At 48.7% G+C, this 20,751-nt stretch overlaps 1 protein-coding gene across 1 annotated transcript in view; it reads left to right on the top strand.

Annotated features, from left to right (window-relative positions):
* LOC139266571 (isoaspartyl peptidase/L-asparaginase) overlaps positions 1-20,751 on the top strand; it is a 677,377-nt gene that overhangs the window by 497,680 nt on the left and 158,946 nt on the right.

Below are 20,751 nucleotides of genomic sequence, written 5' to 3'. Positions count from 1 at the left end.
GCTCAGTGCTGGGACCCCTGCTCTTTACAATATACATTAATGATTTAGATGAAGGAATTGAGTGTACTATCTCCAAGTTTGCAGATGACACTAAACTGGGTGGCAGTGTGAGCTGTGAGGAGGATGCTAAAAGGCTGCAGGGTGACTTGGACAGGTTAGGTGAGTGGGAAAATGAATGGCAGATGCAGTATAATGTGGATAAATGTGAGGTTATCCACTTTGGTGGCAAAAACACGAAGGCAGAATATTATCTGAATGGCGGCAGAATATTATCTGAATGGCGGCAGATTAGGAAAAGGGGAGGTGCAACGAGACCTGGGTGTCATGATTCATCAGTCATTGAAAGTCGGCATGCAGGTACAGCAGGCGATGAAGAAGGCAATGGTATGTTGGCCTTCATAGCTAGGGGATTTGAGTATAGGAGCAGGGAGGTCTTACTGCAGGTCTTAGTACAGGGCGAGGGTGAGGCCTCACCTGGAATATTGTGTACAGTTTTGGTCTCCTAATCTGAGGAAGGATGTTCTTGCTATTGAGGGAGTGCAGCGAAGGTTCACCAGACTGATTCCCGGGATGGCAGGAATGACATATGAGGTGAGACTGGATCAACTGGGCATTTATACACTGGAATTTAGAAGGATGAGAGGGGATCTCATAGAATCGTACAAAATTCTGACGGGACTGGACAGGTTAGATGCAGGAAGAATGTTCCCAATGATGGGGAAGTCTAGAACCAGGGGACACAGTCTTAGGATAAGGGGTAGGCCATTTAGGGCTGAGATGAGGAGAAAATTCTTCACTCAGAGAGTTGTTAACCTGTGGAATTCCCTACCGCAGAGAGTTGTTGATGCCAGTTCATTGGATCTATTCAAGAGGGAGTTAGATATGGCCCTTACGGATAAAGGGATCAAGGTGTATGAAGAAAAATCAGGAAAGGGGTACTGAGGGAATGATCAGCCATGATCTTATTGAATGGTGGTGCAGGCTTGAAGGGCCCAATGGCCTACTCCTGCACCTATTTTCTATGTTTCTATGTTTCATACTAAAAATAGAGGGGAACCAAGGGGTGAATAAAAGTGAGGAACGTAAAGTGATTGATATCAGTAGAGAAAAAATACTTGAGAAACTAATGGGACTAAAAGCCGACAAATCCCCTGGACCTGATGTCCTACATCCTAGGCTTGCAAAAGTGATGGCTGCAGAGATAGTGGATGCATTGGTTGTGATCTTTCAGAATTCCTTAGATTCTACAATGGTCCCAGTGCATTGGAAGGTTGCTATTCAAGAAAGGAGAGAGAGAGAAAACATGTAACTACAGGCCAGTTAGCCTAACATCAGATGTCGGGAAAATCATAGAATTATAGAATCAAAGAAATTTACAGCACGGAAGGAGGCTATTTCGGCCTATCGTGTCCCGCCGGTCAACAAAGAACTATCCAGCCTAATTCCACTTTCCAGCTCTTGGTCTGTAGACCTGTAGGTTATGGCACTTCAAGTGCACATCCAAGTATTTATAAAATGTGGTGAGGGTTTCTGCCTCTACCACCCTTTCAGGCAGTGAGTTCCAGACCCCCACCACCCTCTGGGTGAAGAAATTTTTCCTCATTTCTCCTCTAAACTTCCCCCCCAATTACTTTAAATCTATGTCCCATGGTTGTTGACAACTATGCCAAGGGAAACAGGTCCTTCCTATCCACTCTATCCAGGCCCCTCATAGTTTTATACACTTCAATCAGGTCTCCCGTCAGCCTCTTCTGTTCCAAAGAAAACCGACCCAACATCTCCAATCTTTCCTCATAGCCAAAATTCTCCAGTCCAGGCAATATTCTTGTAAATCTCTTCTGCACCCTTTCCAGTGCAATCACGTCTTTCCTGTAATGTGGTGACCAGAACTGCACACAGTACTCCAGCTTCGGCCTAATCAGTGTTTTATGCAGTTCAAGCATAATCTCTTTGCTCTTGTATTCCATGCCTCAACTAATAAAGACAAGTATTCCATATGCCTTCTGAACCACCTTATCTACCTGGCCTGCTACCTTTAGGGATCTGTGGACCTGCATGCCAAAGTCCCTTTGTTCCTCTACACTTTTCAGTGTCGTACCATTTAATGTGTGTTCCCTTGCCTTGTTAGACCTCCCCAAATGCATTACCTCACACTTATCCGGATGGAATTCCTTTTGCCACTGTTCTGCCCACCTGACCAGTACATCGATATCTTCCTGCAATCCTCAGCTTTTTTTTTCATTATCAACCACACAGTTTATTTTAGTGTCATCTGCAAACTTCTTAATCATACCCCCAACATTCAAATCCAAGTTTTTGATATATACCACAAAAAGCAAAGGACACAGCACTGATTTCCGTGGAACCCCACTGGATACAGCCTTACAGTCTCAAAAACACCCATCAACCATTACCCTTTGCTTCCTGCCTGAGCCAATTTTGGATCCAACTTGCCACTTTGCCCTGGATCCCATGGGCTTTTACTTTCATGACCAGGCTGCCAGGTGGGACCTTGTCAAAAGGCTTACTAAAATCCATATACACTACATCATACGCACTGCCCTCATCGATCCTCCTGGTTACCTCCTTGAAAAATTCAATCAAGTTAGTCAGACACGACGTTCCCTTAACAAATCCATGCTGACTGTCCTTGATTAATCCCTGTCTTTCAAAATGAAGATTTATCCTGTCCCTCAGGACTTTTTCAAATAAATTTCCCACCATGAGGTTAGGCTGACTGGCCTGTAATTACCCGGTCTATCCCTTTCTCCATTTTTAAACAAAGATACAACATTAACAGCCCTCCAGTCCTCTGGCACCACACCTGTAGCCAGAGAGGATTGGAAGCTGATGGTCAGAGCCTCTGCTATTTCCTCTTTTGCTTCTCTTAACAGCCTGGGATACATTTCTTCCGGCCCTGAGGATTTATCCACTTTCAAAGCTGCGAAGCCCCTTAATACTTCCTCTCTCACTATGTTTATCTTGTCTAATATTTCACACTTCTCCTCCCTCATTGCAAAGTCTGCATCACCCCTCTCTTTTGTGAAAACAGATGCAAAGTATTCATTAAGAATCATACCCACATCTTCTGCCACCACACACAGATTTCCTTTGTGGTCTCTAATAGGCCCCACTCTTTCTCTAATTATCTTAATGTATTGATAAAACATCTTTGGGTTTTCCTTGATTTTACTTGACAACATTCTTTCATGCTGTCTCTTTGCTTTCCTGATATCGGTTTTAATTGCACCTCTGCACTTTTTATACTCCTCTAGAGTCTCTGCAGTATTGAGTTCTCGGAATCTGTCATAAGTTTCCCTTTTTTTCTTTATCTTACCCTGTATGTCTTGTGACATCCAGGAGGCTCTAGATTTGTTAGCCCCACCCTATTTTTAAGGGAACATACTTGCCCTGTAACCTCAGGATCTCCTTCCTTGGATGCATCCCCCTGCTCTAACACTGATTTACCATCAAGTAGCCGTTTCCAGTCCACCTTGGCCAAGTCCAATCATAGCTCAGCAAAATTGGCTTTACCCCAATTGAGAACTTTTTTTCCTGGCCCACCTTTGTCCTTTTCCATAACTACCCTAAATCTTACTGAATTATGATCACTAGCACCAAAATGCTCTCCCACTGATACCCCTTCCACCTGCCCCTCTTCATTCCCCAAAACCAAGTCCCCCCTTTTTTGTTCTTCAATTCAACCTATATGGCCTCATTTGATGACCCTTTCAACATATCATCCCTTCTCACAGCTGTAATTGTTTCTTTAATTAATACTGTGATTCCCCCCTCCTTTTTTATCTCCCTCTCTATTCCGTCTGAAAACACTGTAACCAGGAATGTTGAGCTGCCATACCTGTCCTTCGTTCAGTCATGTCTCAGTTAAGGCTATAACATCGTACTGCCAAGTGTCTATTTGTACTCTCAGCTTATCTGCCTTATTCCCTATACTTCTTTTATTGAAGTATATACCATTTTGTGTTGCCAAACTCCCTTGTTGTCTATTTTCCAGCCTCTGTTTCCTCTGTCTTCCAAATTCACTTTCCACCTTTCTGCTGTCCAATTTCAGCTTTGCTTCTCTCTCCACTGAATCTATTCTCCAGTTTCCATCCCCCTGCGAAGCTAGTTTAAACCCTCCCCAACAGCACTAGCAAACCCTTCCGCAAGGATACTGGTCCCAGCTCTGTTGAGGTGCAACCCGTCCAGCTTGTACAGGTCCCACCTCCACCAGAAACGGTCCCAATGCGTCAGGAATCTAAAGCCCTCCTGCCTGTACCATCTCTCCAGCCATGCATTCATCTGCTCTATCCTCCTGTTTATGTGCTCTCTAGCACGTGGCACTGGCAGTAACCCGGAGATTACTACCTTTGCAGCTCCCTCGGTCGTTCCCCTGCTAAACAGCTACTTGGCAACTTTTCACCCTCAACCTCCCCCGTCCCATTGTTTAAACTTCCCCAAGCCCCAGCCCCAGCCCTAATAGACCCTAATAGGGGGTCATAAACACATAATCCACACTCTAACCCCAACCCCAAAAGTTCGGGCCTACCTCAGGCCTATAGCCACACCACACATCGGCGACTCGACGCGACCTGGGCCTCCCGGCTGGACCTCCTGCGGCGACTGTGTGGCTGAACCTGGCTATCGGGCCTCCACGCCCCCTCCCACCACCCCCCGTCTGGAGCTCTCCTTCCCCACTGATGGCCTGGCCTGTCTCTTCCTCCAGCATGTGGTGAGTACAATGGCTGTGACCCCCTCCCCTCCCACTCTGAACCCCAGTGGACCACTGGCCCTCCCAATGCCTGCCCCCAACCAAGCCTTGGACTACCTATCATCAAGCCGAGCCTGCGGCCAACATCCCGCCATAGGCAACTAGGCCCATACAGCAATGCCTGGTCTTGGACCCCCTTGCTACTGGACCAAGATCTCGCTCATCTAAGCCCGTGTGGTAGCCGGTGTGCAACGATCACCCCATGTTAAAAGAACACACGCACAGGCATTTTCCACTCCTCTAACATGAAGTTCGGGACCTGGAACGTCAGGACCCTCATGGATAACCCCAACAGCGACAGACCAGAACGCCGCACCGCCATAGTTGCCCGGGAACTTAGACGCTTTGATATCGACATCGCCGCCCTAAGCGAGACCCGTTGAGCTGGGGAAGGCCAGCTCAAGGAACAAGGTGGAGGTTACACCTTCTTCTGGAAAGGGAAACCAGAGGTGGAACGCCGCCTCCATGGAGTTGGCTTCACTATCAAAAATGAGCTGGTCAACCGCCTCAAAGACTCCCCCTGCGGGGCTAACGAACGCCTCATGATGCTTCGACTCACCCTATCCCGGAACCAGTACGCCACAATTATTAGTGCGTACGCCCCAACACTCAATGCAACAGATGAGGCCAAAGAGGGTTTTTAGTCCAACCTCGAAAGATCCCTGACCTGCGTCTCCGCGGGCAACAAACTGAACCTCCTCGGCGACGTCAACGCCAGGGTCAGCAAGGATACAGACCTCTGGGAAGGCGTGATTGGCAGAGAGGGGGTAGGGAAAGCCAACTCCAGCGGTACCCGACTCCTGACAAAATGTCTAGAGCATGAACTTGTCATCACCAACACTTTGTTCCGACAGAGAGACAAATACAAGGCATCGTGGCAATACCCTCGCTCCAAGCACTGGCACGTGCTCGACTATGTCATCGTCCGAGCCAGGGATCGCAAGACAGGAGCCATGACAGGAGCTGACGACTGCTGGATGGACCACCGCCTAGTCCGATCCATCATTGACATCAACATAGCCCCAAAGCGAAGGGGGCAGCAGAAGCAGTGCCGCAAAAAAGTCAATGCCGGGCACTTAAGGACCCAGCTAAGAGAACCCTTTACAGTTAGCGCCTCACAGCTAACCTGATGTGCCTTGATGACCCCAAGATGCAGAATGCCCACAGCGCTTGGTCTGCCCTCCAGGCCTCCATAACCAGTGCCTGCAAAGAGACACTCAGTCGCTCAACCAGGAAACACCAGCACAGGTTTGATGAGAATGATCAGGAGATTCAAGAACTAATAGATTGCAAGCGCACGGCATTTCTGAGCCTTAAACAACAACCCAACTCGGGAGCAGCAAAGCAGCACTACAGACGGCTCAAGGCTGAGGTCCAACAAAAAAAACGGGAGCTAAAGAACAGGTGGTGGATGGAGAAAGCACAGGAGATACAGCAGCTGGCTGACAACTATGATGTGCGAGGATTCTTCACCACAGACAAGGCCACCTACGGTCCAAACACCCAAGGCCCCACCCCACTGCTGACCAAGAATGGGGAAACACTCATCAAGATAACCGAGGTAGTTAGGGCCCGCTGGAAGGAGCACTTCGAAGATCTCCTCAATCGAGACTCTGCCTTTGACTCGAGTGTTCTCGATTCCATCCCGCAGCATGCTACTCGCCACCACATCAGTGAGACCACAACACTGCATGAGGTAGGAAAAGCCATAAGACAGTTTAAAAACAACAAGGCTGCGGGAATCCCTGCTGAGGGATTGAAGTATGGCAGAGAGGCACTACTGGTGCGAATACACGACCTCATCTCTCTCATCTGGAGGGAGGAGAGCATGCCGAGGGATCTCAGAGATGCAGTAATCGTGACCATCTTTAAAAAAAGGGGACAAGTCTGACTGCGACAACTACAGAGGAATCTCCCTGCTATCAGCCACTGGGAAAGTCGTCGCTAGAGTCCTCCTCAACCGTCTTCTCCCCGTGACCGAGGAGCTCTTCCCGGAGTCACAGTGCAGATTTCTTCCCCTCCAGGGCAAAACGGACATGATTTTTGCAGCGTGACAGCTGCAGGAAAAATGCAGGGAACAGCGCCCGACCTTATACATGGCCTTCTTCAACTTTACAAAGGTCTATGGAGCATTCTCCTCCATTCGGATGCCCCCAAAAGTGTCATGTATGTAACCACAATGTAACACCACTGTATTACTGTATACACTCAACACAGATGCACACCTTGACCACAAGGGGTGAACTTGTGGGAGACACTCCTTACCTGATCACTCAGGTATATAAAGGGAGGTCCCACGCAGGGTCATCACTTCTGGAGTGCTGTAATAAAGAGTTAAGGTCACAGAGTGGCCTAATCCCTGGAATGTGCCTCATGTGGTTACATGCTATAGAGTAAGGACTTTACATTGGCGACGAGAAATGGGAATTCCGACCCACGAGAATGACCACCGGTAGCAGAGATGAACGGTACTGTATTGGGGAAGACTGGGACGATTTTGTTGAGAGGCTTCAGCAGAACTTTGTCATGAAAGACTGATTGGGGAATGCAGCAGCCAACAAGCGTCGGGCTCTTCTTTTGACCAGCTGCGGGTCAAAGACTTATGCGCTCATGAAGGACTTACTGGCACCCGAAAAGCCGTCGGACAAAACCTTTGAAGAGCTTAGCAAGTTGATTGGGGAGCATCTCAAGCCAGCGAGCAGCATACACATGGCTCGACACAGATTCTACACCCACCGACGTCGTGAAGGACAGAGCATAACGGACTTTGTAGCGGACCTCAGGCGATTGGCCAGCATCTGTAAGTTCACAGACGCCTGCAGGGGGGAGATGCTAAGGGACTTCTTTATCGAGGGTATCGGTCATGCGGGAATTTTTTGCAAGTTAATTGAGACCAAGGACTTGACCTTAGAAGCGGTGGTGTTGTTGGCTCAGACTTTCATGGCGGGGGAGGAAGAGACGAAAATGATTTACACACGCAATTCTGCCTCCAATGCGGCGATGGATCAGGGAGTCAACGTCCTCAATGCTACTCAGAACCCCGTGGGCAGGCAGGGACAGTCCGACATTCATCAGGCAGTAATAGACCCCAGAGTAGGACCTCAACAGAGACAATGGCAGGCTGAACGACGTTCACGCCATCACAGTGGACAATGCGGCCCGGGATAGGGCCATTGACACCTACTAATAGGGTACTTAAGAGCAGTCAGAGGGGCAGTCAGCACAGAATTCCTGGCCACAGCCCTTTTGTCCACAACAATGGAAACTTTAACTCATGCTGGAGGTGTGGGGGAAAACACTCAGCCAGATCTTGCAGATTCCAACAGTTTGTCTGCAGAATCTGCAACCTCAGTGGCCATTTAGCTCGTATGTGCAGAAAGCTTGCAAAAAGACTGATATATGAGGCAGATGGACCAGAAGAGGGTTCTGTGAGGCAGGATGACTTTTGGGCCAAATTGATGGACGCCGAGGTTCAGCGGGTCCATGCGGCGAATATTCACAGTTCATACACCAAAACGTCACCAATGATGATGAGGGTTTTATTAAATGGTATCCCAGTAGGCATGGAGCTGGACACGGGGGCTAGCCAGTCACTCATGGGCGTTCAACAATTCGAGAAGCTATGGCCACTCAAAGCCAGTAGACCCAAATAAGAACACATCGAGACACAATTAAGGACTTACACCAAAGAAATCATTCCGGTGCTAGGCAGTGCAATGTTGGCTGTCACGCACGATGGCTTAGTGAACCGGCTGCCACTCTGGATTGTCCCGGGCCATGGTCCCGCACTGCTGGGGAGCAGCTGGTTAGCTGAGATGAACTGGAAATGGGGGGATGTTCACGCAATGTCCTCGGTGGAGCGAAGTTCGTGCTCACAAGTCCTACAACAATTCGAGTCACTTTTCCAACCGGGTGTTGGGACTTTCAAAGGCACTAAAGTAGTGATACACATCACCCCGGATGCCAGGCCAGTGCACCACAAAGCCAGAGCGGTGCCGTATGTGATGCGGGAGAAAATCGAGAGCGAATTGGACCAGCTATTGCGAGAGGGCATCATCTCACCTGTTGAATTCAGCGACTGGGTGAGCTCCATCGTCTCCGTTCTTAAAGCTGATGGCTCTGTCAGGATCTGTGGCGACTACAAGGCCACCATCAATCGGGTGTCCCTACAAGATCAATACCCACTCCCGAGAGCGGAGGACCCCTTCGCCACGCTGGCAGGTGGCAAGCTGTTCACCAAGTTGGACCTCACTTCAGCCTATATGACCCAGGAACTGGCCGACGAATCTAAACTGCTGACCACCATCACCAGGCACAAGGGACTGTTTGCGTATAACAGGTGCCCGATGGCATTCAATCAGCGGCCGCGATTTTTCAATGCAGCATGGAAAGCCTGCTTAAATCATATTCCAGGACGACATCCTCATCATGGGTCGAGACACCGAGGAACATCTCCACAACCTGGAGGAGGTGCTGCGCCGACTGGACCGGGTAGGCCTGCGACTCAAGAAGTCTAAATGCATGTTCTTAGCTCCCGAGGTTGAGTTTCTGGGCAGGAGGGTTGCTGCAGATGGGATTCGGCCCATCGAATCCAAAACAGAGGCGATTTGACGAGCAACTCATCGGAGCTGTGTTCATTCCTGGGACTGTTGAACTATTTCGGGAACTTTCTGCCCAACTTGAGCAAGTTGTTGGAGCCGCTACACGTGCTCCTGCGTAAGGGTTGTGATTGGTTTTGTGGGGACTGTCAGGAACGGGCTTTTGATCGGGCACGAAACCTACTGTGTTCAAACAAGCTGTTGACCCTATACAACCCTTGCAAAAGTTTAGTTCTCACATCTGATCCATCGTCCTATGGGGTTGGGTGTGTGTTGCAGCAGGGTAATGCTGAGGGTCAGCTACAACCTGTAGCTTATGCCTCCAGGTCGCTCTCTTAAGCAGAACGGGGCAATGGGATGGTTGAGAAGGAAGCGCTTGCATGTGTCTGTGGTGTAAAGAAAATGCATCAGTACCTCTTTGGTAGGAAGTTTGGATTAGAGATGGACCATAAGCCACTCACATCCCTGTTGTCAGAAAGCAAGGCTGTCAATGCCAACGCATTAGCTCGCATACAGCGATGGGCTCTCACGCTAGCGGCCTATGACTACTCCATCCGACACCGGCCCGGCACTGAAAATTGCGCTGACACGCTCAGCAGACTTCTACTGGCCACCACAGAGGGGGCAGCTGAGCAAAGCGCTGAGATGGTCATGGCTGTCGATGTCTTCGACAGTGCAGGCTCCCCTATCACAGCCCACCAGATCAAAATCTGGACAAACAGAGATCCCCTCCTATCCTTGATTAAGAAATGTGTCCTGACTGGGGATTGGGCGCCCACACACGGAGCATGCCCTGAGAAGGTCAGACCATTCCAAAGACGGATGGATGAGCTCTCCATCCAAGTTGACTGCCTATTATAGGGCAGCCGGATAGTCATGCCCCAGAAGGGCAGGGAGGCGTTCATCAGGGAACTCCACAGCGAGCACCTAGGCATTGTAATGATAAAGGCCATTGCCCGGTCACACGTTTGGTGGCCCGGAATTGACTCAGACCTGGAACACTGTGTTCGCAGGTTCACGACATGTGCCCAGCTGGACAATGCCCCCAGGGAGGCCCCGCTCAGCCTGTGGCCCTGGCCCACCAAGCCATGGTCACGCATTCACGTTGACTACGCGGGCCCATTCATGGGGAAGATGTTCCTTATCGTTGTAGATGCGTACTCGAAATGGATCGAGTGCATCATCCTGAATTCATGCACGTCATCCACCACCGTGGAAAGCCTACGTGCGATCTTCACAACCCATGGCTTGCCGGACATCCTGGTTAGCGATAATGGCCCGTGTTTCACGAGCTATGAATTCCGGGAGTTTATGTCGGGCAATGGCATCAACCACGTCAGGACTGCGCCTCCAATAGCCAGGCGAAACGTGCAGTGCAAATTGTTAAGCAAGGGATGCTCAGGATTCAAGGACCCTCCCTACTATGCGTCCTGCTGGCCTATAGGTCCCGCCCGCACTCGCTCACGGGGGTTCCGCCCGCAGAGCTACTCATGAAACGGACATTCAAAACTCGGTTGTCCCTCATCTACCCACTCCTGACCGACATGGTTGAGGGCAAGCGTAAGGCACAAAACGAGTACCATGACCGTAATTCGAGGGGGAGGTATATAGAAATAAATGATCCTGTATTCGTCCTCAATCATGCCATGGGGCCTAAATGGCTCGAGGGTACCGTAATTGACAAAGAAGGGAATAGGGTCATTGTGGTAAAACTCAACAATGGCCAGATATGCCGTAAGCATGTGGACCAAGTAAAAAAAAGGTTCAGCATGGACACGGAGTAACCTGAAGAAGACCATGAGATGGAGCTCACATTACCGCCAGTGAACGAGCAACAAAAGCAATCAGAAGAATGCACAGTTCCTGAGGTCAGTCCGGACAGGCCGGAATCACCACAGGTGACAGACACTCATGTCAGTGTCCAACAACCAGAGCCCCAACTGCGACGTTCCACGAGGGAGTGCAGACCACCTGAAAGACTAAACCTATGATCCCAATAAGACTTTGGGGGGGTGGGTGGGAGTTGATGTCATGTATGTAACCACAATATAACACCACTGTATTACTGTATACACTCAACACAGATGCACACCTTGACCACAGGGGGTGAACTTGTGGGAGACTCTCCTTACCTGATCACTCAGGTATATAAAGGGAGGTCCCAAGCAGGGTCATCACTTCTGGAGTGCTGTAATAAAGAGTTAAGGTCACTGAATGACCTTGTCCCTGGAATGTGCCTCGTGTGGTTTCATGCTGTCGAGTAAGGACTTTACAAAAAGTATGTCACCATCCTCCGCCTGCTCCTCGATGACATGCAGGCCGTGATCCTTACCAACGGATCCATCACGCACCCAATCTAGATCCGGACCGGGGTCAAGCAGGGCTGCGTCATCACCCCAACCCACTTCTCAATATTTCTTGCTGCCATGCTCCACCTCACAGTTGACAAGCTCCCCGCTGGATTGGAACTAAACTACAGAACCAGTGGGAAGCTGTTCAACCTTCACCGTCTCCAGGCCAGGTCCAAGACCACTCCAACCTCTGTTGTTGAGCTACAGTACGTGGATGATGCCTGCGTCTGTGCACACGCAGAGGCTGAACTCCAGGACATAGTCGACGTATTTACTGAGGTGTATGAAAGTATGGGCCTTACGCTAAACATCAGTAAGACAAAGGTCCTCCACCAGCCTGTCCTCGCCGCACAGCACTGCCCCCCAAACATCAAGATCCACGGCGCGGCCCTGGACAACGTGGACCATTTCCCTTATCTCGGGAGCCTCCTATCAACAAGAGCAGGCATTGACGACAAGATCCAACACCGCCTCCAGTGCGCCAGTGCAGCCTTCGGCCAACTGAGGACAAGAGTGTTTGAAGACCAGGCCCTCAAAACCATCACCAACCTCATGGTCTACAGGGTTGTAGTAATACCCGCCCTCCTGTATGGCTCAGAAACATGGACCATGTACAGCAGATACCTCAAGTTGCTGGAGAAATACCACGAACGATGTCTCCGCAAGATTCTACAAATCCCCTGGGAGAACAGATGCACCAACATTAGCGTCCTCGTCCAGGCCAACATCCCCAGCATTGAAGCAGTGACCACACTTGATCAGCTCCGCTGGGCAGGCCACATAGATCGCATGCCAGACACGAGACCTCCAAAGCAAGCGCTCTACTCAGAACTCGTCCACGGCAAACGAGCCAAAGGTGGGCAGTGGAAGCTTTACAAGAACACCCTCAAAGCCTCCCTGATAAAGTGCGACATCCCCACTGGCACCTGGGAGTCCGTGGCCAAAGACCGCCCTAAGTGGAGAAAGTGCATCCGGGAGGGCGCTGAATTCCTTGAGTATCGTCGTTGAGAGCATGCAGAAATCAAGAGCAGGCAGCGGAAAGAGCGTGCAGCAAACCAGGCTCCCCACCCACCCTTTCCTTCAACCACTGTCTGTCCCACCTGTGGCAGAGACTGTGGTTCTCATATTGAAATGTACAGCCAACTAACAACTCGTGCTAAGAGCGGAAGCAAGTCTTCCTCGATTCCGGGGGACTGCCTATGATGATGATGATGACTCCCTTTGAAGTCCTGCTTTTTAATCTCTCTCCTAGCTCCCTAAACTCTTTCTGCAGGACCTTATCCCTCTTTCTACCTATGTCATTGGTACCAAAATGGACCACGACCGCTGGCTGTTCACCCTCTGCCCCCCAGAATGTCTTGCAGCCGCTCAGTGACATCCTTGACCCTGGCACCAGGGAGACAACATACCATCCTGGAATCACGTCGGCGGTCGCAGAAACGCCTGTCTGCTCCCCTGACTATCGAATCCCCTACCACAATTGCTGTTCCATTCTTCTTCCTCCCCCACTGTGCAGCTGAGCCACCCGTGGTGCCATGGATTTGGCTGTAGCTGCACTCCCCAGAGGAACAATCGCCCCCACCGGTACTCAGAACAGATTACTGGTTGAAGAGCAAAATGCACTCAGGGGACTCCTGCTTAGTCCTCCTCTTCTTTCTGGCAGTCAACCACGTCCTCTCACCCACGCACTCTTTAGCTGTGGGGTGATCACCTCCAGAAACGTGCTTTCCACACAGCTCTCAGCCTCGCGGATGCACTGCGGTTACTCCAGCCTCCGCTCAAACTCCAATACCCGGAGCTCGAGTTGCTGCAGCTGGTGACACCTCCTGCACATGTGGTCGTCCAGGCTACGCGAAGCATCCAGGGCTTCCCACATGCCACAGGATGTGCACTCCGCGGGTTGGAGCTGCCCTGCCATGCCTCTAGTTATTTGACTATGAACTAAACTACGAACTATTTGACTATGAAATAAACTTAAAATTAGATGACTAAAACACTCACCGGCTACTCAACAATCAGCTGTTTCCCTTGAACCGATGTCACACTTTCAACTTTTGTATCTGTTGTAACACAAAGCACTACAAATAGTGTGGACAAAAAGCTGTAATTCCTTCCCCCTCTTCTCCGAATTTCCACTCTTTCCAAATTCCCAAATAAACCACTCTGTTTAAATCCACGCCCTTTAAGACTGCAGACAGCCTGCTAAAATCCATTATTAAGGAAGTGGTAACAGGACACTTAGAAAATCATAATGTCATTCAGCAGAGTCAACATGGTTTTATGAAAGAGAAATCTTTTTAACAAATTGATTGGAGCCTTTTGACGATGTAGCTAACAGGGTAGATGAAGGGAACCAATGGATGTAGTATATTTGGATTTCCAAAAGGCGTTCGATAAGGTGCTGCATAAAAAGTTGCTGCGCAAGATATCGGCTCATGCAGTTGGGGATAATGCATTAGCATGGATAGAGGATTGGTTAATGGACAGAAAACAAAGAGTAGTTTTTAATGAGTCATTTTCAGGTTGGCTGGCTGTAATTAGTGGGGTGCCGCAAGGATCAGTGCTGGGACCTCAGCTATTTACAATCTATATTAGTGACTTAGATGAAGGCACCGAGTGCATTGTATTCAAGTTTGCTGATGTTACAAAGCTAGGTGGTAAATTAAGCAGTGAGGAGAACACGAAGAGCCTGCAAAGGGATAGCCTAATACTACTATAATACTATATCATCATCATCATAGGCAGTCCCTCGGAATCGAGGAAAACTTGCTTCCACTCGTAACATGAGTTCTTAGGTAGCTGTACAGTCCAATACGAGAATCACAGTCTCTGTCACAGGTGGGACAGATAGTCATTGAGGGAAGGGGTGGGTGGGACTGGTTTGCCGCACGTGCTTTCCGCTGCCTGCGCTTGATTTCTGTATGCTCTCGTCAATGAGACTCGAGGTGCTCAGCGCCCTCCCGGATGCACTTCCTCCATTTAGGGCGGTCTTTGGCCAGAGACTCCCAGGTGTCAGTGGGGATGTTGCACTTTATCAGGGAGGCTTTAAGGGTGTCCTTGTAACGTTTCCACTGCCCACCTTTGGCTCGTTTGCCGTGGACGAGTTCCGAGTAGAGCACTTACTTTGGGAGTCTCGTGTCTGGCATGCGAACTATGTGTCCTGCCCAGTGGAGCTGATCAAGTGTGGTCAGTGCTTCTATGCTGGGGATGTTGGCCTGGTCGAGGACGCTAATGTTGGTGCGCCTATCCTCCCAGGGGATTTGTAGAATCTTGTACTATATACAGGTTAAGTGAGTGGGTAATAAGTTGGCAGATGGAGTATAATGTGGGTAATTGTGTGGTTATTCACTTTAGTAGGAAGAACAGAAAAACAAAATACTTTTTAAATGGTGAGAAACTATAAAATGTTGGGGTTCAGAGAGATTTAGGTGTCCTTGTACAGGAAACACAAATAGTTAGCATGCAGGTACAGCAAGCAATTAGGAAGGCAAATGGCATGTTGGCCTTTATTGCAAGGGGGTTGGAGGACAAGAGTAAGGAAGTCTTACTACAATTGTACAGTTCTGTGTGCAGTTTTGGTCTCCTTATCTGAGTAAGGATATTCTTGCCTTAGAGGCAGTGCAATGAAAGTTCACTAGATTGATCCCTGGGATGAAAGGGTAGTCTCATGAGGAGAGATTGTCTAGAATGGGCCTATACTCTCTGGAGTTTAGGGGTGATCTCATTGAAACATACAAGGTTCTGAAGAGGGTTACATAGAAACATAGAAAATAAGAGCAGTAGTAGGCCATTTGGCTTTTCGAGTCTGTACCACCATTCAATATGATCATGACTGATCCTCTATCTCAACACCATATTCCCACTTTTTCCCCATACCCCTTGATGCCTTTTGTTTCTAGAAATCTATCTATCTCCCTCTTAAATATATTCAGTGACTTGGCCTCCACAGCCTTCTGTGGTAGAGAATTCCACAGGTTCACCACCTTCTGAGTGAAAAGATTTCTCCTCATCTCGGTGCTAAATTTCCTACCCCGTATCCTGATACTGTGACCCCTTGTTCTAGACTTCCCAGCCAGGGGAAACATCCTCCCTGCATCTAGTCTATCCAACCCAGTCAGAATTTTATACGTTTCAATGAGATCCCCTCTCATTCTTCTAAACTCTAGTGAATACAGGCCTAGTCGACTCAGTCTCTCGTCATACGACAGTACTGCCTTCCCAGGAATCAGTCTGGTGAACCTTTGCTGCACTCCCTCTATGGCAAGTATATCCTTTCTAAGGCAAGGAGACCAAAATTGCACACAATACTCCAGGTGCGATCTCACCAAGGCCCTGTATAACTGTAGAAAGGCATCATTGCTCCTGTACTCAAATTCTCTTGCAATGAAGGCCAACATACCATTTGCCTTCCTAACTGCTTGCTGCACCTGCATGTTTGCTTTCAATGACTGGTGTACAAGGACATCCAGGTCCCTCTGTACATCGACACTTTCCAAGCCATCACCATTTAAATAATACTTTGTCCTTATGTTTTCCTACCAAAGTGGATAACTTCACATTTATCCACATTATACTGTATCTCCATGTGTTTGCCCACTCACTCAACCTATCTAAATCACCTTGCAGCATCTTTGCATCCTCCTCACAACTCACAATCCTACCTAGTTTTGTGTCGTCAGCAAACTTGGAAATATTACATTTGGTTCCCTCATCCAAATCATTTATATATATTGTGAATAGATGGGGCCCACTAGTCACTGCCCGCCACCCCAAAAAAGACTTGTTTATTCCTACTCTCTGTTTCCTGTCAGTTAAACAATTTTCAATCCATGCCAATACATTACCTGCAATCCTATGTGCCTTAATTTTGCACACTAACCTCTTATGTGGGACTTTATCAAAGGCCTTCTAAAAATCCAATTACATAACATCCACTGGTTCTCCATTATCTATTCTATCAGTTACAACTTCAAAAAACTCCAGTAGGTTTGTCAAACATGATTTTCCTTTCATAAATCCATGTTGACTTTGTTTAATCCCGTTGACATTATCTAAGTGTGCCGTTATCACAATCTTTATAATAGACTCCAGCATTTTCCCTACTACTGATGTCAGGCTAACCGGTCTGTAGTTCCCCATTTTCTCTCTCCCTCCTTTTTTAAATAGTGGGGTTACATTTGCCACCCTCCAATCTGCAGGAACTGTTCCATAATTTCTATAGAATTTTGGAAGATGACAACCAATGCATCTGTTATTTCCATGGCTACCTCTTAGTACTCTGGGATGCAGATCATCAGGCCCTGGGGATTTATCTACCTTCAGTTCCATTACTTTCTCCAGCATTATTTTCTTACTAATTATCATTTCCTTTAATTCCTCTGGTTTCCTAGCATTTCTGGGACGTTATTTGTGTATCTCTTCCTTGAAGACAAAACCGAAGTATTTATTTAATTGTTCTGCCATTTCCTTGTTCGCCATTACAAATTCTCCCATTTCTGTCTATAAAGGATCTACATTTGTCTTCACTAATCTTTTTCTTTTTAACTACTTGTTAAAACTTTTGCAGTCGGTTTTTATGTTCCTTGCAAGTTTACTCTCATACTCTATTTGTCCCCTCTTAATCAATCTCTTGGTCTTTTTTTGCTGAATTCTAAACTGCTCCCAATCCTCAGGCTTGCTACTTTTTCTGACAACTTTGTATAACTCCTCTTTGGATCTAATACTATCCTTAATTTCTTTTGTTAGCCATGGTTGGGCCACTTTTCCTTTTGTGTTTTTACGCCAGAAAGGATGTATAACTGTGACAATTCATGCATTCGTTCCTTAAATATTAGCCATTGCCTATCCACCGTCATGCCTTTTAATGAATCTTCCCAATCTATCATAGCCAATTCATTCCTCAAACCTTCGTAGTTTCCTTTGTTTAGATTTAGAACCCTAGTTTCGGATTAGACTACTTCACTTTCCATCTTAATAAGCAATTCAATCAAGTTAAGGTCACTCTTCCCGAAAGGACCCTGCACAACAAGACTGTTAATTAACCCCTGCTCATTACACAATACCCAATCTAGGATAGCCTGTTCCCGAGTAGGCTCCTCAACATACTGGTCTAAAAATCCATCTCGTACACACTCCAGGAATTCATCTGCGATAGTTTGGTTTGGCCAGTCTCTGTAAAGTCCTTACTCTATAGTATGAAACCACACGAGGCACATTCTGGGGACAAGGTCACTCTGTGACCTTAACTCTTTATTCCCAGGGCTCCAAAGACAATATTCCTGCGTGGGACCTCCCTTTTTATACCTGTGTGATCAGGTAAGGGGTGTCTCCCACAAGTTCACCCCTCGTGGTCAAGGTGTGCATCTAGGTTGAGTGTATACAATAATACAGTGGTGTTACATTGTGGTTACATGCATGACATCACCTCCCCCCCCAAACTCTTATTGGGATCATAGGTTTAGTCTTTCCAGGTGGTCTACACTCCCTTGTGGAGCACCGCAGTTGGAGCTCTGGTTGTTGGATACTGACGTGAGTGTCTGTCACTTGTGGTGATTTCGGCCTGTCCGGGCTGACCGCAGGGACTGTGCATTCTTCTGATTGCTCTTATTGCTTGTTCACTAGTGGTGTTGTGAGCTCCATCTCATGGTCTTCTTCAGGTTTCTCCGTGTCGATGCTGAACCTTTTTTTTACTTGGTCCAGATGCTTACGGCATATCTGACCATTGTTGAGTTTTACCACGATGACCCTATTCCCCTCTTTGTGCCATCAAGCCATTTAGGCCCCATGGCGTGATTGAGGACGAATACAGGATCATTTACTTCAATACATCTCCCCCTCGAATTACGGTCATGATACTCGTTTTGTGACTTGCACTTGCCCTCAACTATGTCGGTCAGGACTAGGTGAATGAGGGACAACCGAGTTTTGAATGTCCGTTTCATTAGTAGCTCTGCAGGCGGGACCCCTGTGACCGAGTGCGGTCGGGATCTATAGGCCAGCAGGAGACGCGATAGGCGACATTGTAGGGAGGGTCCTTGAATCCTGAGCATACCTTGCTTAATTATTTGGACCGCACGTTCCACCTGGCCATTGGAGGCCGGCTTGAACGGCGCAGTCCTGACGTGGTTGATGCCATTGCCCAACATAAACTCTCGGAATTCGTAGCTTGTGAAACATGGGCCATTATCACTAACCAGTATGTCCGGCAAGCCATGGGTTGCAAAGATCGCACGTAGGCTTTCCACAGTGGTGGATAATGTGCATGAATTCAGAATGATGCACTCGATCCATTTCGAGTACGCATCTACCACAATAAGGAACATCTTTCCCATGAACGGGCCCGCGTAGTCAACATGAATGCGTGACCATGGCCTGGTGGGCCAGGGCCATGGGCTGAGCGGGGCCTCCCTGGGGGCATTACCCAGCTGGCACATGTTGTGCACCTGCGAACACAGTGTTCCAGGTCTGAATCAATTCCAGGCCACCAAACGTGTGACCGGGCAATGGCCTTCATCAGCACAATGCCTGGGTGCTAGCTGTGGAGTTCCCTGATGAATGCCTCCCTGCCCTTCTGGGGCATAACTACTCGGCTACCCCATAGTAGGCAGTCGGCTTGGATGGAGAGCTCATCCATCCGTCTGTGGAACGGTCTGACCTCCTCAGGGCATGCTCCGTGTGCGGGCTCCCAATCCCCAGTTAGGACACATTTCTTAGTCAGGGATAGGAGGGGATCTCTGTTTGTCCAGATTTTGATCTGGCGGGCTGTGATGGGGGAGCATGTCCTGTCAAAGGCATCGACAGCCATAACCATCTCAGCGCTTTGCTCCGTTGCCCCCTCAGTGGTGGCCAGTTGAAGCCTGCTGAGTGCGTCAGCGCAATTTTCAGTGCCGGGCCGGTGCCGGATGGAGTAGTCATAAGTAGCCAGCGTGAGAGCCCATCGCTGTATGCGAGCTGATGCGTTGGCATTGATAGCCTTGCTGTCTGACAACAGGGATGTTAATGGCTTGTGGTCCGTCTCTAATTCAAACTTCCTACCAAAGAGGTACTGATGCATTTTTTTTACACCATAGACACATGCAAGCGCTTCCTTCTCGACCATCCCATAGCCCCGTTCTGCTTGAGAGAGCGACCTGTAGGCATAAGCCACAGGTTGTAGTTGACCCTCAGCATTGCCCTGCTGCAACATGCACCCAACTCTATAGGACGATGCATCTCATGTCAGAACCAATTTTTTACAGGAATCGTACAGGGTCAACAACTTGTTTGAACAAAGTCGGTTTCGCGCCCGACCAAAAGCCCGTTCCTGACAGTCCCCCCAAAACCAATCGCAACCCTTACGCAGGAGCATGTGTAGCGGCTCCAACAACGTGCTCAAGTTCGGCAGAAAGTTCCCGAAATAGCTCAACAGTCCCAGGAATGAACGCAACTCTGATGTGTTGCAGGGCCTGGGTGCTCGTCGAATCGCCTCTGTTTTGGATTCGGTGGGCCGAATCCCATCTGCAGCAACCCTCCTGCCCAGAAACTCAACCTCAGGAGCTAAGAACACACATTTAGACTTCTTGAGCCGCAGGCCTACCCGGTCCAGTCGGCGTAGCACCTCCTCCAGGTTGTGGAGGTGTTCCTCGGTGTCTCGACCCATGATGCGGATGTCATCCTGGAATGCAATCGTTCCAGGAATGGATTTAAACAGGCTTTCCATGTTTCATTGAAAAATCGCGGCCGTTGATCGAATGCCAAATGGGCACCTGTTATAAATGAACAGTCCCTTGTGCGTGGTGATGGTGGTCAGTAGTTTAGATTCGTCGGCCAGTTCCTGGGTCATATAGGCTGAAGTGAGGTCCAACTTGGTGAACAGCTTGCCGCCTGCCAGCCATGGCGAAGAGGTCCTCCGCTCTCGGGAGTGTGTATTCATCTTGTAGGGACACCCGATTGATGGTAGCCTTGTAGTCGCCACAGATCCTGACAGAGCCATCCGCTTTTAGGACGGGAACGATGGGGCTCGCCCAGTCGCTGAATTTAACAGGCGAGATGA

The sequence above is a fragment of the Pristiophorus japonicus genome, chromosome 7 (assembly GCF_044704955.1).
Source record: "Pristiophorus japonicus isolate sPriJap1 chromosome 7, sPriJap1.hap1, whole genome shotgun sequence".
Lineage (NCBI taxonomy): Eukaryota > Metazoa > Chordata > Chondrichthyes > Pristiophoridae > Pristiophorus > Pristiophorus japonicus.
Note: the sequence above shows the minus strand (reverse complement) of the source record. Positions and strands in the feature narration are given on the sequence as shown.